Genomic DNA, 26,331 nt, shown 5'->3' with positions numbered 1-26,331 from the left:
GCCTTGGAAAGAATTCCAGACGCCTCCAAGCTCTGCAGTTCAGCATCCACTTTAGGATGTAGTGCATAAGGCACTGGACGCATTTTATGGAATCTTAGTGTTGCTCCTTCATCCAGTTCAATTCTGGCCTTCATGCTTTTGAGTTTACCAATCCCCTTCTCAAACACCTTCTCATTAGCATTAAGCGGCTGTGCCAGTCTCTGGTCAGTGCTGCTATTTGGGCTGCAGTTGCCTGCTGATGATACATTGAGAGCTTTTATTGTGTGCCAATCTAGTCGGATTTTTCTCAACCATTCACATCCGAAAAGTACTGGCCCTCCACTTTACAACACATAAAGTTCTAAGATTCTGTGTTTGGCCTCCATACATCACATTCACCTTCTGTTTGCCTTTGGGAGACACTTTTTCGCCTGTTTGGGTCTTCACCATCACTGAGATCTTCTCTAATGGTATCTTAGAAAACATTCTGTTGCAGTCAGCCTCTGGAATTATAGACAAAGCTGACCCAGTGCCCAGCTCCATTTTCAGTTTTACACCAGACTCATCTCCTGTGATCCACATGATTCTGTGATCTGCTGAGTTCCGGGCATGACACCTCACCTTTGTCAGACTCTTTTTCCTTTGTCCCCATCTTCTTACTCTGGCTTCTGCCTTCTGCCTTCCTTTCCGGTCCTGATGAAGGGTCTCAGTCCAAAACAGCAAATGTTATTCCCCTCCATAGGTGCTACCTGACCTGAGCTCCTGCAGAATTTTGTGGGTGTTTCCGTAAATGGTCAGTGCTGGGTGGATGCAACTTTTGTGTAACTAATTCTGTCATCATTGAATTAGAACTAACACTATCATCTTGCTTGAAGTTTGTAATATCCTGTAGAAACAGCACACGCATGCACTTGATTAACATGAACCACTTTTCAGATCAAATCATTACACAGTGCACTGAGGTACAGCAATACCAATGCAGAATAGAGTGTGACAGCAACAAAGGAAGTACAGTGCAGGCAAACAGTAAGATGCAAGATTATAATGTCAGGAGCTCACCCTATTGCATTAGGGAAAGCCAGGACCACCAGACTCGAAAAACAGTTACTTTCCCCAAGCAGTGAGGCTGATCAACACCTCCACCCACTAACTCAACTATTACTTTATTAGTTCCTGTCAGTCACCCTGTGTTCAGCCTAGTGTCACTATACAATCAATATTTATGTGTGTGTGTGTATAAAGGCCAGCTTACATATTTATATTTATTGTGTTCTTTATCTTTTGTGTTGCATCAGATCCGGAGTAACAATTATTTTGTTCTGCTTTACACTTGTGTAATGGAAATAACATTAAACAAGCTTGAATCAAGAACCATATAGTCATCTGAGAAAGGTTAGATAGAAGCTGTGCTTGAGACTGATGGTAGTGCTTTCAGGCTTTTGCACCTTCTGCCTGATGGAAGAGGGGAGGAGAGAGAACGTACAGCCGCACACACAAAGTGGCTCTGTCGCGGAGAGAGTGAAGAGCACAAAGTTCCTTTGTGTGCGCGTTACGGATAATCTAACCTGGACCCAGAACACCTCCTCACTGGTCAAGAAGGCACAGCGGTGTCTACACTTTCTGAGGAGACTGAGGCGTGCAAGGCCCCCTGTCTCCATTCTAACAACTTCCTACAGGAGCACATCGAGAGTGTCCTGTCTGGCTGCATCACTGTGCCGCTCAGAAAGCTGCAAAGCATCGAAACACAAGGCCCTACAGAGAGTTAAAGCTGCCAAGAGGGTCACTGGGGCCTCCCTCCTCTATTTGTGACATTTACTAGGAACTTTGTTGAGGATCCCTACCACCCGTCCCACAATCTCTTTGACCTACTACAGTTTTTCCAGCCTTTTTTAGCCTAACACCCCCCTAAAGCACCTTCATACTTGCCAACGTCCCTCATAGACACCGTATATTTTCCAGCGCCCCATAGTGTAAAAAACATGTCTACCAAATACTAAAATGAGAAAAATGATTCTGCTTTAAGTTTTTATGTCTTTAAACTGAGCTTACACAGTGCTTGTGCACTGTACAGTAGCTTCAATATCAATGTGATCCTTGAGCTTGATGGCTTTTAATAAGAGTTGAAATACCTGGCTCAAGTTGGGACCGTAAAAGCCTCAAATTTCCACTCGAAACAATGTCCAAGTGGTTTCTGTGTTTTTTGTGAGTATGTGGTTCACTGCACTGAAGCCTCTTTCAACAAGGTAGGAGGGTGGAAATGCAATGAAGAGCAGTTGGGCTCTTTTCCAAAGACCAGGAAACTTCTTATGACATTGTAGCCACATACCACAAAAGCCGACATGTTTGAAAAGCATTTTTGCTTCTTTATCGTTCTGAATTTTGGTAATTTCTTCTTGCAAGCTCACTTCATTTTCTTCCATCTTGCAAATTAATGGGTTAATTACCCAGCCCGGAATTTCCAGATTGTTCAAATCCTTGAACTGATTCTGAAAATCATTTTTCAGTGACTGCAGATGTAGGCAGTACTCTTGCAAAGCCCCATCTGTGAAAGGGAGTGCCGTACTTTTCATGCAGGGAAACTGTGAGAACATTCTTCTCCCAATGTTTTGCTTATTTATTTCCAATAAAAGTGGGCACTTCTCTTTTTGTCTGGATTATATCGAAATTCTCATCCTGCAGTTCCATATTTAGAATGTTAATTCTGTTACACAGATTGGCTGGCTACGTTCATTCTGTTAAACAGATCGGATTAGAATTCAGGGTTTCACTGCCTTTAGACTCACAGAGATCGCGTCCTGATTGAACTTTTTGAGAATGTGATTCATTGATGAAGGTAGAGCCATAGATCGAGTGTATATGGATTTTAGCAAGGTATTTGATAAGGTACCCCATGCAAGGCTTATTGAGAAAGTAAGGAGGCATGGGATCCAAGGGGACATTGCTTTGTGGGTCCAGAACTGGTTTACCTACAGAAGGCAAAGAGTGGTTGTAGACGGGTCATATTCTGCATGGAGGCCGGTGACCAGTGGTGTGCCTCAGGGATCTGTTCTGGGACCCCTACTCTTTGTGATTTTTATCAGTGACCTGGAGGGATGGGTTAGTAAATTTGCTGATGACACAAAGGTTGGGGGTGTTGTGGATAGTGTGGAGGGCTGTCAGAGGTTACAGCGGGACATTGATAGAATGCAAAACTGGTTTGAGAAGTGGCAGATGGAGTTCAAACCAGTTAAGTGTGAAATGGTTCATTTTGGTAGGTCAAATATGATGGCAGAATATAGTATTAATGGTAAGACTCTTGGCAGTGTGGAGGATCAGAGGGATCTTGTGGTCTGAGTTCATAGGACACTCAAAGCAGCTGCACAGGTTGACTCTGTGGTTAAGAAGGCTTATGGTGTATTGGCCTTCAGCAATTGTGGGATGAGTTTAAGAGTCGAGAGGTAATATTGCAGCCATATAGGACCCAGGTCAGACCCCATTTGGAGTACTGTGCTCAGTTCTGGTTGCCTCACTACAGGAAGGATGTGGAAACCATAGAAAGGGTGCAGAGGAGATTTACAAGGATGTTGCCTGGATTGGGGAGCATGCCTTATGAGAACAGGTTGAGTGAACTTGGCCTTTTCTCCTTGGAGCGACGGAGGATGACAGGTGACCTGATAGAGGTGTACAAGATGATGAGAGGAATTGATTGTGTGGATAGTCAGAGGCTTTTGACTAGCACGAGAGGGCATAGTTTTAAAGTGCTTGGAAGTAGGTACAGAGGAGATGTCAGGGGTAAGATTTTACACTGAGAGTGGTGAGTGTGTGGAATGGGCTGCTGGCGGCGGTGGTGGAGGCAGAAACGATAGGGTCTTTTAAGAGACTCCTGGATGGATACATGGAGCTTAGAAAAATAGAGGGCTATGGGTAAAGTCTAGGCAGTTCTAAGGTAAGGACATGTTTGGCACAGCTTTGTGGGCCGAAGGGCCTGTATTGTGTTGTAGCTTTTCTATGTTTCTCTATGTTTCTATACGTATTTATCCATCATTAACAGGGCTAAATTTAAATTAACAAATAATGAAAACTGGGAATGCCTATTGGATGTTGATGGCAGTACAATTTGACATAGATGGAATGATGGTAGCAGCACAGACAGGAACGGTGAGGCCAAGATGAAGATGATCACAACAGCAAGAATTACATTGATAAGGATTCAGATTGGAATCTGAACGTTAGTCGGGATAGAGCTGGTGTTCGGCAAGCTACCTTTACATTATTCCAGTTAGCACAACTGCCCAATCGCTAAGGTCACATAATCCCCAAATATGGTTGTTGATCGTACATATGAAGCCAAGGTCACTCTGAACACATCAACAGGAATCCCTGGCAGGTTCACTGATTGGCTCTATTTCTCTGTTTGGTTCCAGCCAGCACAGTATCGTTGCACGACCTGTTTTCCGTAGATCTGCAGAGAAAGTCGAGAGGGTGTACTTGACTTACCAACTGTTAAACCGCACGAACCCGCCCCGTGCCGCGAGTCAAGGGGAACTGCTGGGTAGCCTGGTTGCTAATCTATGCATCCCCAATAATGTCGATTTGATTGGTGAGGTTGCTGAGTTTCAGATGAGTTGTGACAATGAATGCTCACTGGTTCTTCCTGTGATCCAGTACCTCATCCTTCTTATTGGAAGTGCGTCCTCTACTAACAGTCAATCAGGTCCTGTGCTTCAAGTTACCACACCCCCTCCAAGAAACTTGAACGTTCCCTCCCACCGATGACTTCTATTTTCCCTATTGCCTTCTTAAGGCATGTAACAGTCCTCGTGGGGGACAGTATCACCCCCATTCAGAATCACTGACCCACTAACATCAGGAAGAAGGTAAAGCGGCATCAGGACTAGGACTGCCAGACTGGGTAACCGCTTCTTCCCTCAGGCTGTAGGACTAATGAATACCCTGTCACCATCGAGGTCTCGTCATTAGGACCCCGAGCTGTTTACTGCTGACCTGCGCTGTGCTTTAATACGTGCATTTTGAATTATATTTTATCAACTTATTTATAGTATAATACTTTGTTCTATGTGCTGTCTGTTGGTTTATCGTAGTCCTGAAAAACATTGTAGTTTGGTTGTATATATGTCCAGTTAGATGGCAATAAGCTTGAACTTGAAGAGTCTGGAGGAACTTGGCAGATCAGGCAGCATCTACGGAGGGGAATAAACAATCGATGTCTCAGGCCGAGACCTTTCAACGTCATGAGAAAATAAGTGAGAGGAGATCTGGCTAGGAGCTTAATAAAGTGGCCACAGGATGTGTGTTCGTGATACACATCAACGTGTAGTGTGCTCAGAGCTGCATTTCTGCACACCGCTGTTGTAACGCATGCTTATTTGAGTTACTGTCAGCTTGAAACAATCTGACCATTCTCTTCCAATCTTTCACATTTTTGCCCACAGTACTGCCGCTCATTGGATTTTTTTTGTTTCACGCGGTTGTGTGTGCAATTCCCAGGAGATCAGCAGTTTCTGAGATCCTGAAACCACCCCATCTGGCACCAACAATGACTCCACAGTCGAGGTAAGTTAGATCACGTCTCTTACCCATTCTGATATTTGTTCTGAATAACAATTGAACCTCTTGACCATGTCTGCATGCTTTAATGCATTGAGTTGCTGCCATATGATTGGCTGATTAGATATTTGCATTAACGAGCAGGTGTACCTAATAAAGTGGTCGAATTGCTGAGAATTTGCAGAGCTGTGAGGTGGAGAAGAACAAGAGGCGTAGGACTTGAGTCTCCTGTCTGATGGTAGTAAAGAAAAGGGAGCATGGCCTGGATGACAGGGGATTCAATAAACTCATGGCTGATCTGGCTGAGGGCTTCCCCATAATCCTTAATTTCCCTATTATGCAAACATCTACATCTTAAATACACCCACTGAGGAATTCCACAGATTTGGAACTCACTGGGAAAAGCAGTTTCTCCTTATCTCTGTACTCAATCTATTCCCCTGAATCTTGTGGCTATATTCCCTAGTTCTAATTTCATCCACCAGTTCAAACAACTTTCCTACCTCTCTCTTATCCACCCCTTTCATAATTTTAGATATGCTTTTATGATATCTCCTCTCATTCTTCTGAAAGGTTAGTACACAGGATTGGGCAAGCTGCAGCAACACACACACAAAGCTGGGGGAACTCAGCAGACCAGGCAGCATGAATAGAAAGGAATAAACAGTTGACGTTTTCGGCTGAGACCCTTCATCAGGACTGGAGAAAAAAGATGAGAAGTCAGAGTAAGAAGGTAGGGGGAGGGGTGGGTGAAGTAAAGAGCTGGGAAATCGATTGGTGAGAGAGGTAAGGGGCTGCAGCAGGGCCGTGGAGGAAAGGGAAGGGGAGGAGGGCCAGAGGGAGGTGATGGGCAGGTAGAGAGAGAAGGAGAGAAAGGGAAATTGGGACGGGGCATTGTGAAGGGTGAAAGGGGGACATTACTATAAGTCTGAGAAATCAATGTTCATGCATTTAGGTTGGAGGCTGCCCAGACGAATATAAAGTGTTGTTCCTCCAATCACACTCAGGTCCTGATGAAAGGTCTCGGCCCGAAACGTCGACTGTTTATTCTTTTCCGTAGATGCTGCCTGACCTGCTGAGCTCCCCCAGCATTGTATATGTGTTGGCTGGAATTCCAGATCTGTAGATTCTCTTTTTGTGACTGAACAAACTACAGAATCCTATTGGGTACGGTAAAGTAAATTGAAATTCACCAGGTCATTCTCTGGGAACCGGCTGATTATTGAGCAGCAGAAGTTCCAAATGCCCTACTCGTAATCTTTTTTTGTTATGTTTATTGAAAACAAGCTCAAGACATTGGGAATTCTCAAACCTTAGTAACTTCACCCAAACTCCCAGTGTAATTACCCAACAACACACACAAAATGCTGGTGGAACACAGTAGGCCAGGCAGCATCCATAGGGAGAAGCGCTGTCGACTTTTTGGGCCGAGACCCTTCGTCAGGACAGTGCTTCTCCCTATAGATGCTGCCTGGCCTGCTGTGTCCCACCAGCATTTTGTGTGTGTTGTTGTTTGAATTTCCAGCATCTGCGGATTTCCTCGTGTTTGCTCGTGTAATTAATTACCCATCCTGTCTGTTACAGCCTGGAGCCCCGCCCCTCACCATCTGCCACTCACCTGGGTTTCCGTGACGTCGAGGCCCGTCCCATCGAGACCTTCCACTCATCCTGGGAGCCGACGTCAGAATCCCGTCCCCTTACTATGGCGCCAATTGGTTAGAATGTAAGGCGGGTCTCTTACGCGCGTCGTATGATTGGTCGCAGGGGGACGCCTGTCGGGTGACGTCATCATGGGCGGTTGACGGCGCGGGCGGCGGCGGTAAGCGGGGCCCGGGAGGGAGGTGGGCTCTTCCGGCTTTAGTTTGTTGCTCTTTGCCCCCTGTGTGCGGGGTAGGCCTAGGGATACCGTCGGGCGGTGCCTGCGACTTGGAGAAGCCGAGGCACGGGTTGGGAGGCCGTCGGTTTGAGCTGGGTTAGAGGCCCGGCCCGAGTGAGTGGTCCCCGTAAGGAGCTAGCAGCTGTTGCACAGTGCGATCCCACTAACCGTGGTCTACGAGGGCCAGCCTTTTGGAAAGGGGTAAGAACTGGCAGACTTAGACTGTGCAGATGTTTGTAAGTCTTGGACAGCACTCACGCACCCTGGTCTCGGCCTGAAACGTTCCATAGGTGCTACCTGACCTGAGTTCCTTTAGCGTTTTGTGTATGTTGAATTATTGGCGGTTCTGTGAGCACTGAGCGAGTTTGTTGTCAAATGCACAAGTACAGAGTGACTCTTTATTGTCAGGTGCACAAGTGCAATAAACAACTTACTCACAGGCACGTAGCACAATATGAAAACCATTCATAAGAAAATATGAACATTTTTTTTACATGGAAGATCAGTCAGAATTTTAAAAAAAGCAGTACGAAGTGATCATAGTGTTGCTGAACTGTAGTGATTAGACTTCAGAATCACTGTTGCACTATGCGAAATTTGTTGTTTTGCATAAAATTACCATAAATTACAAAACTAAGAGTTCAAAAATGAAGACATAATGTATGTGGACCATTTGGAAATCTGTTAGAATCAGCATCTTCTGTAGATGCGTATTGGAGAATTTATTGACCGGTTGCATCACGATCTGGTGTGGAAACACCATTACCCTTGAACGGAAGATCCTATAAAAAGTAGTGGATATGGCCCAGTCTGTACCAGTAAAGCCCTCCCTATCATTGAGCACATCTATATGGTGTGCTCTTTCAGGAAACAAGCATCCATCATCAGGGACCTCACTACCCAGATCATCAGTATCTCTGCAATCACGAGGAATCTACAGCAGCCAGGATCAGGAGCAGTATTTACCCCTCAACCATCAGACTCTTGTACCAGAGGGGATAACTGCACTTAACCCAACACTGAACTGTTCCTACCGCATATGTAGTCACCTTCAAGGACTCCTCATCTTATGTTCTTGATACTTATTGCTTATTTATTATTGTTATTTTCTTTTTTATTTGCACAGCTTGTTATCTTTTGTATATACTTTGATGATAACTTTACTTTGAAATTTCACGACGTATGCCAGTGACATTAAATCTGATTCAGATGGTGGAGGGGAAGAAGTTGCTTCTTTGAGGTGTTGAGTGTGGATCGTCAGGCTCCTGTAATTCCTTCCTGAAGAAGAGGAACGTCACAGATGATGGTCTTTAATGATGGGATATCGCCTGGATGGTCAAGAGGGTTGTGCCTGTGACAGAGCTGGCTAGTCTGCAACTCTCTGCAGCCTCTTGTGGGCCTGTGCATTGGAGCTTCCATGATGCAAACCAGTCAGAATGCTCTCCACTAAAACCTAATAACGTGGGGCTTCAGATTTCTGTATCTCCTGCCTGATGACAGCTTCGAGAAGGTGGCTCAGATGGTGGGGATCTTTGATAATGAATGTTGCCTTCCTGTAGGATTGGGCAGCTTCTGTGGAATGTGCCCGTATGTTTCATTTAGCTGTTTACATGTGTATGCTTGAATGACAGTTACACTTAAACTTGAAGACATGAGGTGGTTCTCTAGATGAAGGAGAATCCTAACAGCTTCACGGGTAGACTGTATTAAGAGCAAAAGAACAGCAAGGACCAAAATTAATCATCTGAAAGATCTATACGTGGAGCTGAAAGTGACGAGGGAGATCTTACACAGGAGACAGACACAATCTAAATACGTGAGGCAATGCAGTAATGAGGTCATGGATCCTTTTTAGAGTACAGAGGAGGAGGTGTTTGAGGCAAATTAGGGTGGATAAATCCCCACAGCTTCTCAGTATGTTCCCTTTGACTCTGTGGGAGACTAGTGCAGAAATTGCAAAGGCCCTAGCAGAGATATTTAAAACATTCTTAGCTCCGGGTGGGGTGCCAACAGTTTGGAGGATAGCTAATGTTATTCCATTGTTGAAGAAATGCTCTAAGAATAAGCCAGAAAATTATAGGGTGGTGAGCCTGACATCTGAAGTGGGAAAGTTATTGGAAGGTATTCTAAGGGATTGGATATATATTTGGATAGATAGGTGCTGATTAAGGATAGTCAACATGGCTTTGTGCATGGTAAGTCATGTCTAACCAATCTTAAGAATTTTTTGAGTGAGTTTCCAGTAAAGTTGATAAAGGCAAGGCAGTGGATGTTGTCTACATGGAACTCAGCAAGTCCTTTAACAAGTTCCCATAGGGGCCTGGTCAGAAAGGTTCAGTCGCTCGGCATTCAAGATGAGAGAGTAAATTGGATTAGACATTGGCTTTGTGGGAGAAGCCAGAGAGTGGTGGTAGAGGGTTGCTTCTGACTGGAGGCCTGTGATTAGTGGAGTGCCGCAAGGATTGGTGCTGAGTCCATTGTTGTTTGTCATCTATATCAATGATTTGGGTGTTAGTGTGTTAATCTGAATCAGCAAATTTGTGGATGACACCAAGATTGATGGTGTAGTGGACAGCAAGGAAGACTGTTGAAGCTTGCAGTGGGATCTGGACCAGCTGGTAAAATGGCAGATGGAATTTAATGCAGACAAGTGTGAGCTGTTGCACTTTGGGAGGACCAGCCAGGGTAGATCTTACACAGTGAGCAGTAGGGCACCTGAGGAGTGTGGTAGAACAGAAATCTAGGAATTCAGATCCATAATTCCTTGTGAAAGTGGCATCACAGGTAGATAGGGTCATAAAGAAAGCTTTTGAAACATTGGTCTTCATAACTTAATGTATTGAGTATAAAGATGTTTTATTGAAATTATGTAAAATGTTGGAGAGGCCTAATTTGGAGTATTGTGTGCAGTTTTGGTCACCTACCTATGGGAAAGATGTAAATAAGATTGAAAGAGCGCAGAGAAAATTGACAAGGATGTTGCCAGGACATGAGAGCCTGAGTTATAGGGAAAGGTTGAATAGGTTAGGACTTACTTAAGGGAACATGAGGGAAAACCTCTTCATTCAGAGGGAGGTGAGAGTGTGGAATTAACTGCCGGCAGAAGTGGATGTATGTTTGATTTCATTCTTTGAGAGAAATTTGGAAAGGTACATGGATGGGAAGGGTATGGAGGGCAATGGTCTGACTGCAGGTCAATGGAACGTAGCAGATTAATGACTTGGTACATACTAGATGGGCCAAGGGGTCTGTTTCACTGCTGTAGCATTCTATGACTATGATATTGGTCAATAACCCTGCATCCTGTATCAGATTCTCCTGAGTTGCTGAATTTCAGCATCATTTTCTGTTTCAGGTAATAGGTTTTTATTATCACATGTAAAAGGTTTTGCTTACATGTTAGCCAAACAGAAGGAAAATAACAGAATGTAGAATATGTTCACCATATTCTACACCATATGTTGGACCTACCAGCCTCCGGGTCCAACATATAATTCTCCATAACTTCCCCCACCTCCAACGGGATCCCACTACCAAGCAAATCTTTCCCTCTCCCTCACGTTCTGCTTTCCGCAGGGATTGCTCCCTACGCAACTCCCTTATCCATTTGTCCCCCCATCCCTTCCCACCAATCGCCCTCCTGGCACTTATCCTTGTAAGTGGAACAAGTGCTACACCTGCCCTTACACTTCCTCCCTCACCACCATTCAGGGCCCCAGACAGTCCTTCCAGGTGAGGCGACACTTCACCTGTGAGTCGGCTGGTGTGGTATACTGCGTCCAGTGCTCCCAGTGTGGCCTTTTATATATTGGTGAGACCCGACGCAGACTGGGAGACCATTTCGCTGAACACCTACGCTCTGTCCGCCAGAGAAAGCAGGATCTCCCAGTGGCCACACATTTTAATTCCACGTCCCATTCCCATTCTGATATGTCTATCCATGGCCTCCTCTACTGTCAAGATGAAGCCACACTCAGGTTGGAGGAACAACACCTTCTATACCGGCTGGGTAGCCTCCAACCTGATGGCATGAACATTGACTTCTCTAACTTCTGTTAATGCCCCTCCTCCCCTTCTTACCCCATCCCTGATATATTTAGTTTATTTTCCCCCTCCAGTGTGTGGACTGCCAACACAGATGCCTTGTGCAGGAAGGCACAGAGTCGACTGTACTTCCTAAGAAGGTTGGCGTCATTCAATGTCTGTAGTGAGATGCTGAAGATGTTCTATAGGTCAGTTGTGGAGAGCGCCCTCTTCTTTGTGGTGGCGTGTTGGGGAGGAAGCATTAAGAAGAGGGACGCCTCACGTCTTAATAAGCTGGTAAGGAAGGCGGGCTCTGTCGTGGGCAAAGTACTGGAGGGTTTAACATCGGTAGCTGAGCAGGCTACGGTCAATTATGGATAACTCTGAACATCCTCTACATAGCACCATCCAGAGACAGAGAAGCAGTTTCAGCGACAGGTTACTATCGATGCAATGCTCCTCAGACAGGATGAAGAGGTCAATACTCCCCAATGCCATTAGGCTTTACAATTCTACTGCCAGGACTTAAGAACTTTTTAAAAGCTATTATTAATGCTTTTTGAGATAGTGATTTAGATGCATATCATATTTTTTACTGAGTTAAGTATTGTATGTAATTAGTTTTGCTACAACAAGTGTATGGGACATTGGAAAAAAGTTGAATTTCCCCATGGGGATGAATAAAGTATCTATCTATCTATCTATCTATCTTTTTTCTTTCTCTCTCTGCCCATCACTGCCTGTTCTCCATCTCCCTCTGATGTTCCCCTCCCCCTTTCTTTCTCCCTAGGCCTCCCGTCCCATGATCCTTTCCCTTCTCCAGTTCTGTATACCTTTTGCCAATCACCTTTCAGGCTCTCAGCTTCACCCCACCCCCTCCGGTCTTTTCCTATCATTTTGCATTTTCCCCTCCCCCTCCTACTTTCAAATCTCTTACCACCTTTCAGTTAGTCCTGACAAAGGGTCTCGGCCCGAAACGTCGACAGTGCTTCTCCCTATAGATGCTGCCTGGCCTGCTGTGTTCCACCAGCATTTTGTGTGTGTTGCTTGAATTTCCGGCATCTGCAGATTTCCTCGTGTTTGATGTAGAATATGTTGTACACCTAAATGCAAAAAATTGCAGAGAGTTGTGAACACAAATCAGCACAACATGGAAAGCAGCCTCCTCTCCATGGACTCTCCCTACACTTTCTCACTGCCTCAGGAAAACAGCCAGCATAATTACAGACCCCACCCACTCTGGTTTCTCTTCCTCCCCCCCCCCCCCCCATTGGGCAGAAGATACAGAAGCCTGAATGCATGTACCGCCAGGCTCAAAGACAGCTTTAATCCAACAGTTATCAGACTCTTGTACTATCAGATAGACCCTTGGCCTCACAATCTTTATGATCTTGCACTTCATCTTCTACCTTGTGTACTCAATGCACTGTGTAATGAATTGTTCTGTAAGACAATCTTTTCACTGTATCTTTGTACATGTGACAATAGTAAATCAGTACCAATATGTTGGGTGTCCATCGTATCCAACAATGACAGGACACTTCTCTGGGAGATTCTTTAAAGTGAAAAAACCATTGTACTGGGACCATTCCATGCTCTTGATCTCGGAAGTCTAGAACCAGTAGGATGAGTCATCACAACTTGGGTTGCAGTGGATGACCATGACTTCATCAAGGGGCTTGTCATGCCCTTTGTTCTCCGTGAAACTTTGCAAAAGCTTCTTCATGGCAGTTGGATCTCACTGCCCAGTGTGCCGGTGCTGATTTTGCACACTGGAACGTGCCCCTATCTCATTGGAATATGAAACCTGTCGTCCATCTTCACTTAGTTTAACCTGCCTACTGAAACAATGTACTGGGGTGTGGCCACAGTTGCGTGCAAACAGCTACTTGGAGCCACAGGTGAGAGCTGAGTATCCAAAGGTGAGCAAGCTGTTCCAAAATGGACATGACAAGCCCCTTCACCAGAGGTGCTACCCCCCCCTCCCCTGGACACCCCATACAACTCCAACAATACCAATACCAATCTAGTGTTGCAGTGTGAGAAAGTGCAGTGCAGGCAGATGACTGCATCTTTTTAGTTTTGTTTTGCTTTTTGGACTGGATTTCTCCTGCTTATTGTGAACACCAGCTGATGGACTATCAAATCCTGACCTTACCAGTGGTGCCAAACTTAATTAGGATGAATAAGTTAAAGGAACCCTCCTGAGCCCAGACAGCAATAGGTTGTGGTGCAAACAAGTATGCTCCGTTGGAGTGAGTGAGTAGGTAAGTGTCCCTGTGGAATCTGGGATGTTTGCTTGGATGTGGCACAAGGAAACAACTTTATTTTGCAAGTTATTCCCTGGGTGGCTACTGTTCAGGCTTCTGCATATCATTGCATTGCATGAGAAAAGTAGAAGGAACAACGAGATATCAAAGTAAGTTTATTATCTAAGTATGTACTGTATATGTCACCATGTGCAAGCTCAAGATTTGTTTTCTTGCGGGCATTCATAGTAAATACAAAGAAGCACAATAGAATCTATGAAAGACTACACACAAGACAACCAGTGTGCATAAGACAGCAAGCTGTGCAAATACAAAAAGAATAAATAACCGATAACTATAGAGAACGAGATGAAGAGTCCTTGAAAGTGGGAGCAGTTTAATGTTGGGGTGAGTGAAGTTGAGTGAAATTATCCCCTCTGGTTCAAGAGCCTGATGATTGAGAGATAATAACTGTTCCTGAACCTGGTGGTGTTGGATGTAACTTTTATTCTGAATGGATCTTCTGTTAACACCTTTTTTTAAAAGCCTCCAAAGTAATTCCCCTTCTTAATTTCTTGACCTGAAGGGTTTGGGCCTAAAATGTAGAATGTTTATTCCTCTCCATAGATTATGCCTGCCCTGCTGAGTTTCTCCAGCATTGTGTGTATGTGTGTGTTGCTTAATTCTCTTATCTGGTTTCCTTTTAAAGGGAAGTTCGTACGTGATTTCGAGTACACATTAAATGTCATTGATAAAGCTGTGATTCCCTCTACTGCTCCTAGACAGCTTTTTCTCCTTTACATTTGCAATGTAGTGACAACAACGCTCAGTTCAAACACATCCAGTAATATTGCTTTTCAGTACATGTACTGTTGATGCCAGTTAATTGGGACAACTCCTTTTCCTTTTACAATATTTTTATTCAGAAGAAAAAAAAAACAAGATTTACAGAGTGCAACACATAGATACATCTCAACATAACTTGTGTACATATGTTGTAATAAAATTGATCAAAATGTTATAGCATAACACATAAAGGTATACCACTCTGTAATCAAAAATTTAAAGATAAGTCGTACATCATAAAAGAAATTTTTATACAAAAAAAAGTCAACCCCCTACCAACTACCAAAGAAAAAAGCTGATGGATGACAATGGATAATTAGAAAAAAAAACATTCACTTAAGAAGAGAAGATAAAAATATACATAAAAGTCTGTGCACTGTTAAACTTTAAAAATTGGAAAAGTAATTTAGGAAAGGTCCCCAAATATCATAAAAAGATTGTTTCGAATTTAAGACTGAGCAGCAGATCTTTTCTAAATTTAAATAAGACATAATATCACGTAGCCATTGAAGATGTGTAGGAGGGGTAGACTCCTTCCATTTAAGCAAAATTGCTCTTCTTGCTAAAAGAGAGGTAAAAACTAAAACCTGTAGGTCAGGAGTATTTAAAGTTATGTCTTCATTTGCAATAATACCAAACAAGGCAGTAAGGGGATTTGGGTCAAATTGGACCCTAAAAAGTTGAGAGAAGGTATGAAATACTTCCCACCAAAACTTTTCAATTGTAGGGCAAAACCAAAACATATGAATTAAAGAGGCATCAGCAGAATTGCATTTAATACAAAGTGGAGAAACATTCGGGTAAAAACTGGAAAGCTGTGATTCCCTCTACTGCTCCTAGACATCTTTTTCTCCTTTACATTTGCAATGTAGTGACAACAACGCTCAGTTCAAACACATCCAATAATATTTCTTTTCAGTACATGTACAGTTGATGCCGGTTAATTGGGACAACTCTTAAAGAACAAAAACTAATGAAGAAAATTGCCAGGATTCCCTTTCACAAACAAGAGAAAATCTGCACATGCTGGAAATCCAAGCAACACACACAAAATGCTGGAGGAACTCAGCGGGCTTCTTAACTTTCCTAAATGTCTTGTTTCTCTCCCTAATTGCCTCTGCACATTCTTCAGTCCACCATGGTACAGCTTTTCTCCTATTAATGCCCTTTTTAATAGGAATCACTTCCACCAGTTTGATGAATAATGTGACATAACCTTTCATTGCACAAACCCACATCATCCTCAACATTTAGCCTTGGCAGACGTTCATCAAATAAGCCCTTAAACTTCTCCCAATTTGCTTTACCAAAATTCCACCACCTAAAACTAGCCTTCTATCCCCTATATAAATTCACACCCAAGCTTATAAATATAGGAAAATGATCACACCCCAATGTTTCATCTCCCATGACATCCCACTCACTCACTCCAGCCTGAATGTTTGAAACTAAAGTCTGTATCAGTTACAAAACTATTAATGAACATTGAATCTCATGCCCCTCTTATCATTAAGACACACAAGGTGTGAAATATCTAAAAATTCTTGTCTAATCAAACCATTACCATCATTTTGCGAACAACCCACCATGAACTATTTGCGTTAAAATCTCCACACCATATGGGGATTTTAGAGCCTCATATGCTTTCCAACAAATCAATTGAAATGTTTCCACAAGGGTTATAAAAATTTTGCACTTTAATGACCCTACGTGTTGATTCAAATACTTCTGCTGCAAGTGCCTTATACACACAACTTTTATGTCCTGTCCCTTTCCTTTTAAAACTTGCAACACCACCCCATCTACTAACTAATTCTTCAAGCCTAATTAGAATATAATCCTGCAAGGAAATACTTAAATGTGGTAACAACCAGGTTTCCTGAATACATGTAATATTAGGTGGATTTGATAAATCAGAAATAAACTTCTTAAAGTCTTGACTATCAAAAATCAGGCTTCACAAGCAGACTGAACTACAGATACTCCACCCATCAGAGCTTCATTTACAGCTTCCCACATAACATCTGTTATACCCAGATGCTTTTCAGCAGCTTGCACAATAATTTTAATTTTTTCAGTATGACTAGATGTTTGAGCAGTACAATTCACCACATGAACATCACAAACTTCTTTTTATCAACTAGTAAAGTTCTTTAAGAGTAAGAGAAGCATGATGCTGACATATAGCCTCTGACTTCACATTCTGTTCTCTGATTGGTAATACTTTATCAATGTTTGGTTTAACATTTTGCATTGACTCTGCATAAGACACCCCCAACTGTACTTTATCGTGTTGAACTTCAGCTGCCTTAAGCACCTCACATCCTCTAAGCTGCACTATGTTCTCCACAGTTACAACAATTAAACTTCATGCCTTCACAATCTTCATACTTATGTTCCCCACCACTCTTACTACATTTTAGTTTCCCATGACTTACTGCCACAATATACCCAAACCTTTGACATTTGTAACATCTAAGTGGGGGGGGGGGGGGGGGGGAGGATATAAGCTTGTACATTATAACTAACATATCCCAAACTTTATCAGGGAGCTTCACTTCATCAAAACATATTAATACAGATGAAATATCTATCCTTTCCCCATTTCTGACTACTTGCAATCTCTTTACCTCCTTAATCTTGCCTCCCCATAAATGAGATTTAACCTCCACTATTGAAATTTCCACAGGGACACCCCTAACATCTCTATTTTCATTGGGCAACATAGATACTATCATTTTGCCAAATAATGCCTTCTCATACTGCTTTTTATCCTTACAAACGATTAACACCTTTCCTGCTCTTAAAGTATGAGCACAATCTATATTCTCTAAGGCCAATTTTTAACTCTAGTGGGATTGATAGAGGGTGGCTGTTCCTGCAATTTGAATTGAAGTCTTCTTTCCTTTTTTTTTACAAACTATCTTGCCTTTCCTCTCAATTGCTTGAAATCATTCCAATATTATGCTTCTGTTTTCCATTTTCCAGATCTAGATTCAATTTCATTCTAACCTGCTTCCACCAACCTGCCCGCGTCTGACCCCTCCATTTCCGGTTCCTTTTCCAGATCTTCCCGTGACCTGAACTTCCACTATTTCCCAACATCCCCACACCATTCACAGCCAGTGCCACCAACCACCACTCCTCAACCTCAAGCCTTCCAGCCAGTCCAGCTTGGACCTTCCAGATACAGGTGTATTTTTACTGCAATTGTATGAAACACCTTGACTTCACACAGGTGATCTCCATTTAACTAATTATATGACTTCCAAAACCAATTGGCTGCACCAGTGATGATTTGGTGTGTCATATTAACGGGGGGGGGGGGGGGGTGCATACTGCATACTTATGCCATCAATCATTTTCTGTTTTATACTTGTGATTAATTTAGATCACTTTGTAGACATATTTTCACTTAGACATGAAAGTCTTTTTCTGTTGATCAATGTCAAAAAAACCAGACTAAATAAATTTTGATTCAATGTTGTAAAACATGCAAGCTTTCAAGGGGGTGGGAGTTGAATTTTTTTATAGGTGCTGTAAATATAAATAATAACAACATTATTAACAAGGGGGTGAGCAGGAACAAGAAGCTGGTGATTACAATTAGTTCAACATTTAAGAGAAGTAGAAGTTTGGTTAGGTACATGAATGGTGGGGTTTGGTCTGGGTGCAGGTCGATGGGATTAGGCAGTTCAAATGATAGATCAAAGGTTCATTTTATTGTCAAAGTACGCATGTACCATAAAACTGATATTTGTCTACTCCAGATAGCCAATAAATACAGAAAAACTATGGGTATGCATAAACTATGGAAAGAAAAGACATCAACTCCCCCTCCCCCAGCAAAAAATAGCCAGAAAAACTATCACCAACTCCCTACACGTAACAATCCCTGACACCCTCACAGAAAAGAACAGTGACGGTAGCACCAACTCCCCAACCACCCCACGCACAAAAAATTAACTGATCGCCCACCCGTCAATCGCCCACAAGAAAAGCCGAAGGAAAATAATATAAAGTACAGTCCAATAATCAGATAAATCTCAGAATATGGGAAATGTCTTTTCATCTGCATATGAGGAGAGCAGCCACACAAACTCGGTCCGGAAAGAGTGGCTGCTGACCCGGGTCCGAAGACCACCAATCCAGTTGCTGACTCACTCCATTGGGAGCCATCGCTGACCCCCTTTGCATTCACCTCAATACTTCAGCCTTCCTTGCCGCTTTGTGATGGAGTTGTTGACACTGCCTCCGCTCTGGCCTTTTACATCAGTTATCTTGTGTTTTCTGTCCTTTTCAGCCCCTCTGTCTCTGACCTCCATCAGGCTGCTCTCTGGCCACAGTGTAGCGCTGGATCCTATGATCGAGCTCCAAACTGTACGTGACAGGCTGTAACAAATCCCGTAACTCAAACAAGACATAAAACATAGATGGGCCAAAGGGTCTGTTTCTGTGTTTTCAATGACTCTTAACCACAATGCTATTGAATGTCTGAGCAGACTTGTCACTAAATTACCAACTTCTAATTTGTTTATTTATAAGAATTACATTTGAAAATGAGGATAATTAAAACAAACAATGTACCCTCTCGGTATTCACTGCACAACTCTTGCGCACTAAGGTGCATTGGGAAGCTGATATGCAAAGGAGATGGCGATGATTATGAATATGGGCTTGATTAAGTGCTTGTTATTGATGGTAAAAGTTCTTCGTGATTATTTTTTTTGTCCCCTGGATGACTGAAGAACTGTGCTTATCTGGTCTTCCTCTTCGTCTGATGAAGGTACTTGTAGTAGATCCAAGCAGATGGGGTCCATCAGCCTTGGTTGGCAGCTTATTTCAGAAAAGGAAAATTCTGATCTCAAACCTCTGCTGCCTTGCAGCTATACCCACTCATGGGGGAGGCTTCAGGATTAAACTCCAAGGGAAAAGTCCAGAGCTGGAGTCCCTAAGGCATTCCTACAACGAGTTCAACACTGACTGGCAATTCCTGTGACACCGCTGGTGCCAAACTGTATCAGTCTCTGCTATTCCTTTGGATTCATCGGCTGTGTGGAGTGGGGAGCCTGCTTGCTCTCCATATCATGCTGCTCCGCTTTCATATCACGTAGACAGCTAGGACCAACAAAGGACCGTCACTCACAACAGAGGTCAGCATTTTCCATCGTGAAGCCACAGTTCCCACTTTGCTCCTTATTGGGATTGTTATCTGTGAAGATGGGTGTCATTTTCATTATGTGAAAGAATGCCCCTGAAAAGAGTTGTTAGCAAACTCTTGTGATGGTGGTGATATGTTAGTGGCTTCTTGTTCCATTCACAGCTTTAATTGCTCAAGTTCAACAGATCTGTGAGCTCTTAAATAAAGCTAATCTAATCTTTGTCACATGTACATTGAAACACCGAAATATACAGTGAAATGTGTCATTTGTGTTGACCACCAACACGGTCGTGTGGGGGCAGCTTGCAAGTGTCACCATGCCTCCTGCGCCAACATAGCATGCCCACAACTCGCTAACTCTAACTAGTATGCATTTAGAATGTGGGAGGAAACCAGAGCTCTCGGAGGAACCTCACAGTCACGTGGAGGGCATACAAACACCTTCTAGAGAGCAGCAGGAATGGAACCTGGGCTGCTGGCGCTGTAATAGTACTTACGCTAATCATTATGCTCCTGTGCCACTGTATGGTATGGTATGTTCAGTACTGTACTGGAACATGCGATTCCAGGAGCTCTTCCACAGCATACCAACCTGCTCATCAAACCCAACCTGGCAGTGTCTTGGAGATTCTGCAAGTGCATATGCAATGGGAGTCTTGCATGCAGCCTGCCTTTAATTTTCTGCATACGCCATTCATCACTGCCTGGGTTTCTCTGTCTTAAAATGCACTAAAGAGGTCTATGTCTGTCTCATAATGTACTTCTTCCAAATTTTCAGAATGAAATTGCATTCCATCCAACAGGGTCTTGTGATCACAAGAAAACCGACTAAGACAATCACTTGCTATTAAACTGCACAGCTCCTTCACACACCTCTGATACAGGCAGTATCATGGTCTGCACCAAGCCCAGCTCCTTCAGTTTCTCCGCCAATGAGGGACTCACTGATGGGATAAACTTGTAGTACTTTAAGTTCTTAATGTCCAGCAGGGTCTTGCAATTGTAAAATACATTTAACAAAGACAATAACACCTTTGGTTGATCCTCTAAGATGGCAGCACAGGACTAATCCCTTAAGCCTACACGATGTCCATTGCCTTCCTCACTTTCCCTCACGTATCGAATTAAGAACCGATCAAGCTCTGCCTTAAATATCCCCAACGACCTGGCCTCCACAGCTGCCTGTGGTAATAAATTCCACAAACTCGCCACCCTCTGGCTAAAGAAATTTCTCCGCATTTCAGTTTTAAATGGAAATCCCTCTATCCTGAGGCTGTGCCCTCTTGCTTTCGACTCCCCCACGATGGGAAACATCCTTTACATGTCTACGCTGTCTAGGCCTTTCAACATTCGAAAGGTTTCAATAAGATCCCCTCTCATCCTTCTAAATTCCAGCGAGTATAGACCCAAAACTATCAAACTTTCCTCATATGATAACACTTTCATTCCTGGAATCATCATTGTGAACGTCCTCTGAACCCTCTCCAATGCCAGCACATCTTTTCTTAGATGAGGAACCCAAATTGCTCTCAATACTCAAGGTGAGGCCTCACCAGTGCCTTATAAAGCCTCAGCATCACATCCCTGCTCTTGTGTTCAAGACCTCTTGAAATGAACGCTAACATTGCATTTACCTTCCTCACCACTAACTCAACCTGCAAGTTAACCATTAGGGTGTTCTGTACAAGGACTCCCAAGTTCCTCTGCATCTCAAATTTTAGTATTTTCTTCCCATTAGAAAATAGTCTGCATATTTATTTCTACTACCAAAGTGCTTGACCATGCATTTTCCAGCATTGTATTTCATTTGCCACTCTTGCCCATTCTCCTAATCTGTTGAAGTCCTTCTGTAGCCTTCCTGTTTCCTCAACACTACCTACACATCCACCAATCTTCGAATTATCTGCAAACTTGGCAACAAAGCCATCTATTCCATCATCTAAATCATTGATATACAGCATAAAAAAAGCGGGTCCCATCACCAACCCCTGCGGAATACCACTAGTCACTGGCAGCCAACCAGAAAAAGATCTTTTTATTTGCAGTCACTGTCTCCTTACCAATCAGCTAGTGCTCTAACCATGCTAATAACTCTCCTGTAATCTGATAAACCTTTATCAGATCTGTCAGCCTCTGCTGCTTCAGAGAAAACAACTTAAGTTTGTCCAATCTCTCGTTATAGCACATGCCTTCTAATTCAGGCGACATGGTAGCGTAGTGCAGGTAACCCTACCTCAGTAATCTATTTCTGAGGTTTTCTTTTCACTACTTATTTTAACTTAACTATTTAATAGATATAAATTTACTGTAATTCAGTTTTTCTCCTCTATATTTATCATGTTTTTCATTGTACTGCTGCTGTAAAGTTACATTTCACAACATAGATTGGTGATATTAAACCCAATTCTGAATTACCGCTACTGCCTATAAGGAATTTTTGTTCTCCCTGTGACCACAAGGCTGAAATGTCGACTATTCACTCTTTTCCATAGATGCTGCCTGGCCTGCTGAGTTCCACCATCATTTTGTGTGTTGCTTAGATTTTCAGCAACTCCAGATTTTCTCTTGTTTGTGACTGGTAAACCTCTTCTGCACCCTCCAAATTACAAATTGAATATTCTTAATTTGAGAACTAACTATGAAATAACATAATGATATGTGAAGGGAAGGAAATCAGACCATTATTGAATGTTTCATTAGTGTTAAGCACCAGTGAACTGTCATCATTAAGTGTGTTTGTCATTTGCACTGAGAATAACATTCAGTGAGTCAGGGGATCAAATAGCACCTGGGATGTTCCCAGAGTGTCCGACGTACTTCAACAACAGTGCCAGAATGATCTTGTATTTTGCAGTTCTGTTTTTAGACCATAAATATACACTTTGTGGGATATCAACACATGCAGAAGATGCCATGAGTAGTGCCTCTCCATCTCTGAGAATGGCCTGCAATACTCTGGCAGAGGATTCATGTGGATTTTGCGGGACCATTCATAGGCATAGCTTTGGTAGTAATGGATGCAGCTACAAAGCAACCAGAAATTTTCCCAATAGCCTTGCACACTACTGATATATTGAGAAGCCTCTTCTGGCGTTTCAGAGCACTTAGTCAGTGACAGTGGATCACAGTTTGTGGCATAACAATTTCAGTCATTCCTGAAAATGAATGGAATATGACATATTACATCTGCACAGCACCACCTAGTTACAGATAACATGGCGCAAAGGTTTGTCCCGAGTCTAAAGGATGTACAATGAGCAACGTCAGCACAACACACTGTACTGACACTGAATGAGACGTTTGTCGACTTCTGCCTTGCATATTGTAATGCCGCACACTGCACAACTCAACAGCTATGCTGTTCCTTTGTGTTCATGCTTGAATCTCCTCAAACTCAATCTCAGAAGATTTATACAGGACAAACAACTGAGACAAATTGGAGATTCACTGTTTCACTCCTGGACAAGCAGTACTGGTGAGGGACTACTGAGGTGATCAAAAGTGGGTACTCAAAGATTAAGGACAGAACTCTCCTGCACAGTGGAGATTTTTTCAGATTTCATCTGGAGATGACACGTAGATCAGTCGAGGAGAGCAGAGTCATTTGTTAGAGAAGAAAGGTGACTCCTGCAGTCCCAGAGTCAATTAACTCCTTCAGTCTCCGCAGAGGAGGCCCAAAACTCGAACCTGAGATTGTTTCACAGCCACTAGTCTCAACCTGCCAAGCAAAGTGATCCCCTTGTCAGGAAAGATATTATCCTACAAGAGTAAGAAATTGTCCACAACGATTAAATCTTTAGGCCTCAGTGGGACAATTTAAAATTTACTATGCTGTGGATGTCAGTGTAGTATTTGTGTTGTATAGTATACTGTGTATATAGTAGAGGTGCATTTTCTATTGAGTTAAGCAGAGAGGAGTGTTATGTATTTAATATATCAGTAATATTCAAGTAATCTTGTAAATATTATTTGATTAAGCATTCTTGTTCACTTAAATAATTCACTGAGTTGTATGTAAAAGTAAGTGAATTGTATTTGTTATGACTCTACCGCATGATAACGTGTGTGCCTCAGCTTAAAGTAAAAACAAGAAGTTAGACTCACATTTCTGGCACTCGTCCTTTCTTTTGGATTAGTTTAATGGTTTGGAATTACAAAACATAACAAATTGGACAGTGATATTTTGGTTTGAGGCCTGTAATCTGAACTGAAAGATGCAGGAGAGATTGCCAGTGTAAAGAGGTGGAAGAGTGGTGTGTACCCTATTCTCATTCATGTAGACGTTAATTCCCCTCCTCTCCCACGTGCACCAGGAGCCTGTTGTTGGATTGGTCTGTGTAATTGTTACTTTCCTTGTAGTTTGACATGCTCCCTTGTATTCATCCCACTTCATCCTGTCCTTTCACAGTCCCATCGATAAAGAAGTGTTAACTCCGCTTCCAAATTAGTTTAAATTGTTTTAAGGAGTTGATTGTAGTTTGTATCCTGTTGTCAGCTGCATTTCTGTTGGAACTGTACATTGCCAGTATACTCACAACTGCAGTTCCAACTGATGGTAAAACTATGTTAACATTTTCCTCTAACTTCTATCAGTACTGCTAGAATGCGTTTAGATAGGTGGATCACACTTAATTAGCCAGTTGGATGTCCGTTGTGTCCAACGATGACAGGACATCTGTGCAGGAGAATTTTTTAGAGTGGAAAAGCCTCTGGGCGGTTCCACTCTTTTGACCTTGCGTCAGGTGGTACGAATAGTCGTCACAAACTGGGGTCTTCCTTGGTTGCAGTGTATAACCATGACTTTGTCTGTGCCTCATCGTGCCCTTCACTCTCCACAGAGCATTGCAGAATCACATTCCTGACTGTTGGATCTCACTGTAGATCTCACCCGCCCACTCTGCTAGAGCTGACTTCACATGTTGGAACAGGCATGTCCCTATCTCAGAGGTATGCGGCCCACCAGCTACCCTCTCCTGTTTTAACTCGCCTGTAGGTGTATCGGGTTGCAAACTGTTACTTGGAGTCACAGGTGAGAATTGAGCGTCTGGGGGGGGGGGGGGGGGGGCAAAGTTGAATGGGCTACCCTGGAATGGACACAGCACACCCCTTCCCTAGAGGTACATGTGTCCATGCACCTTACATCATAGCTAACTCGTGGTGCAACTATCCTTAAAATAAAACTGAGAAAGAGCAAGGGAGAACAGAATGACATTAGGCGGCATTAAATAACTCAAGGATATGGGGAGGGAGGAGATCATTCAAGACATTGAGATTCATTCATCACATTTTCTAAACATGTTGCTTGCGTTTAAAAATCACAACCCAAAGGATGAGGATGTGGGAGACATTGGTCATATAGAATCATGTGTTTAGGGACATTTTTGAGACTTTTAATTAGGTACATGGATAATAGCAAAATGGAGGGCTGTATGGGAAGGAGGAGTTAGGCTGAAGGTCCTGAACTGTGTTTTATGGTCTATACTTCTGCTATGATTCCTAATGAAGGGGCTTGGCCCGAAATGTTGACTGTTTACTCTTTTCCATAGATGCTGCCTGACCTGCTGAGTTCCACCAACATTTTGTGTGTGTTGCTGTGGATTTCCAGCATCTGCAGAATCTCCTGTGTCTTTATTCTATTCTATTACTTTGATTGTCTCAGATCTTTGTGTTTTACGTTATTGCTGGGACTGGCAGTTTCTAAAAGAGGTCAGTCAGGATTTTGAAATGCTTTGTAGGTTTAGTTTAATCCTGGCCATCTGCGTGTTTATATCCCTATCCTCTAATCGTTCTCACTCTGCCAAATTAAATCATAATCTTTCTCCAAGACCTGATGCTTTCTGAGATGCTGACATTTTGTTCAGGATCTGGTTTTTTTCTCGTTGAATTCTGACAATGAACCTGTTGAGGAGGGAAGGAAAGGAGACTGAATCTTTGAACTGTGCTGAATGAACGTTAGTGCGTTAATATATAATTTAAAAAGCAGAATGGTTAGTGTATGAAAATAGCGGAGAGGAGCTCTGTGGTTACTGTTTTCCTTTTGTGGAATTACATGTGCATGTTTAATACTCATTTGGGCTCATTTTCAAGGACTCTTCATTTCATGTTCTCGATGTTTGTTAATTATTATTTTTCTTCCTTTTCTTTTTGTATTTGCACAGTTTGTTGTCTTTTGTACATTGGTTGGTTGTCCACCCTGTTGGGTGCGGCATTTCACTGGTTCTATCGTGCTTCTTGGATTCACTGTGAATACCTGCAAGAAAATGAACCTCATTTACAGGGTTTGGAAACCCAGTAGTATTTCCTCTATTTCTGCATAAATAAATAACACAAAAACATACTTGTTCTTTTATATATTTACTGAGAAAAGTGATCCAATATTACATTTATTTGGTTGAAAAGTATGTGAACCTTTGCTTTCACATACCCCCTTGTACAGAAATTTAACCAAACATTTCCAGTAACTGTTGATCAGTCCTGCATGTCGGCTTGGAGGAATTTTAGGCTAATCCTCCAAAATAAACTGCTTCAGCTCTGGATGTTGATGGGCTTTCTTGAATAAACCACTTGCTTCAGGTCCGTCCACAACATTTCTTTAGGATTAAGTTCTGGTCTTTGACTCAGCCATTCCAAAACACAGATTTTCTTCCTTT

General features: G+C 42.7%; 1 protein-coding gene across 5 annotated transcripts in view; it reads left to right on the top strand.

Annotated features, from left to right (window-relative positions):
- The first annotated feature begins 7,248 nt into the window (after nucleotides 1-7,248).
- Nucleotides 7,249-26,331, top strand: part of pdcl (phosducin-like) — a 40,822-nt gene continuing 21,739 nt past the window's right edge. The window contains exons 1-2 of one of the 5 annotated variants that reach the window (XM_073052524.1): nucleotides 7,353-7,603; nucleotides 17,588-17,713. The gene's annotated coding sequence lies outside the window, so the exon portion shown is untranslated. The other 4 variants (XM_073052523.1, XM_073052522.1, XM_073052526.1 and 1 more) reach the window with 4 other exon arrangements.

Source organism: Hemitrygon akajei, chromosome 7 (genome assembly GCF_048418815.1).
Source record: "Hemitrygon akajei chromosome 7, sHemAka1.3, whole genome shotgun sequence".
In the NCBI taxonomy this organism is placed as follows: Eukaryota; Metazoa; Chordata; class Chondrichthyes; order Myliobatiformes; family Dasyatidae; genus Hemitrygon; species Hemitrygon akajei.
Note: the sequence above shows the minus strand (reverse complement) of the source record. Positions and strands in the feature narration are given on the sequence as shown.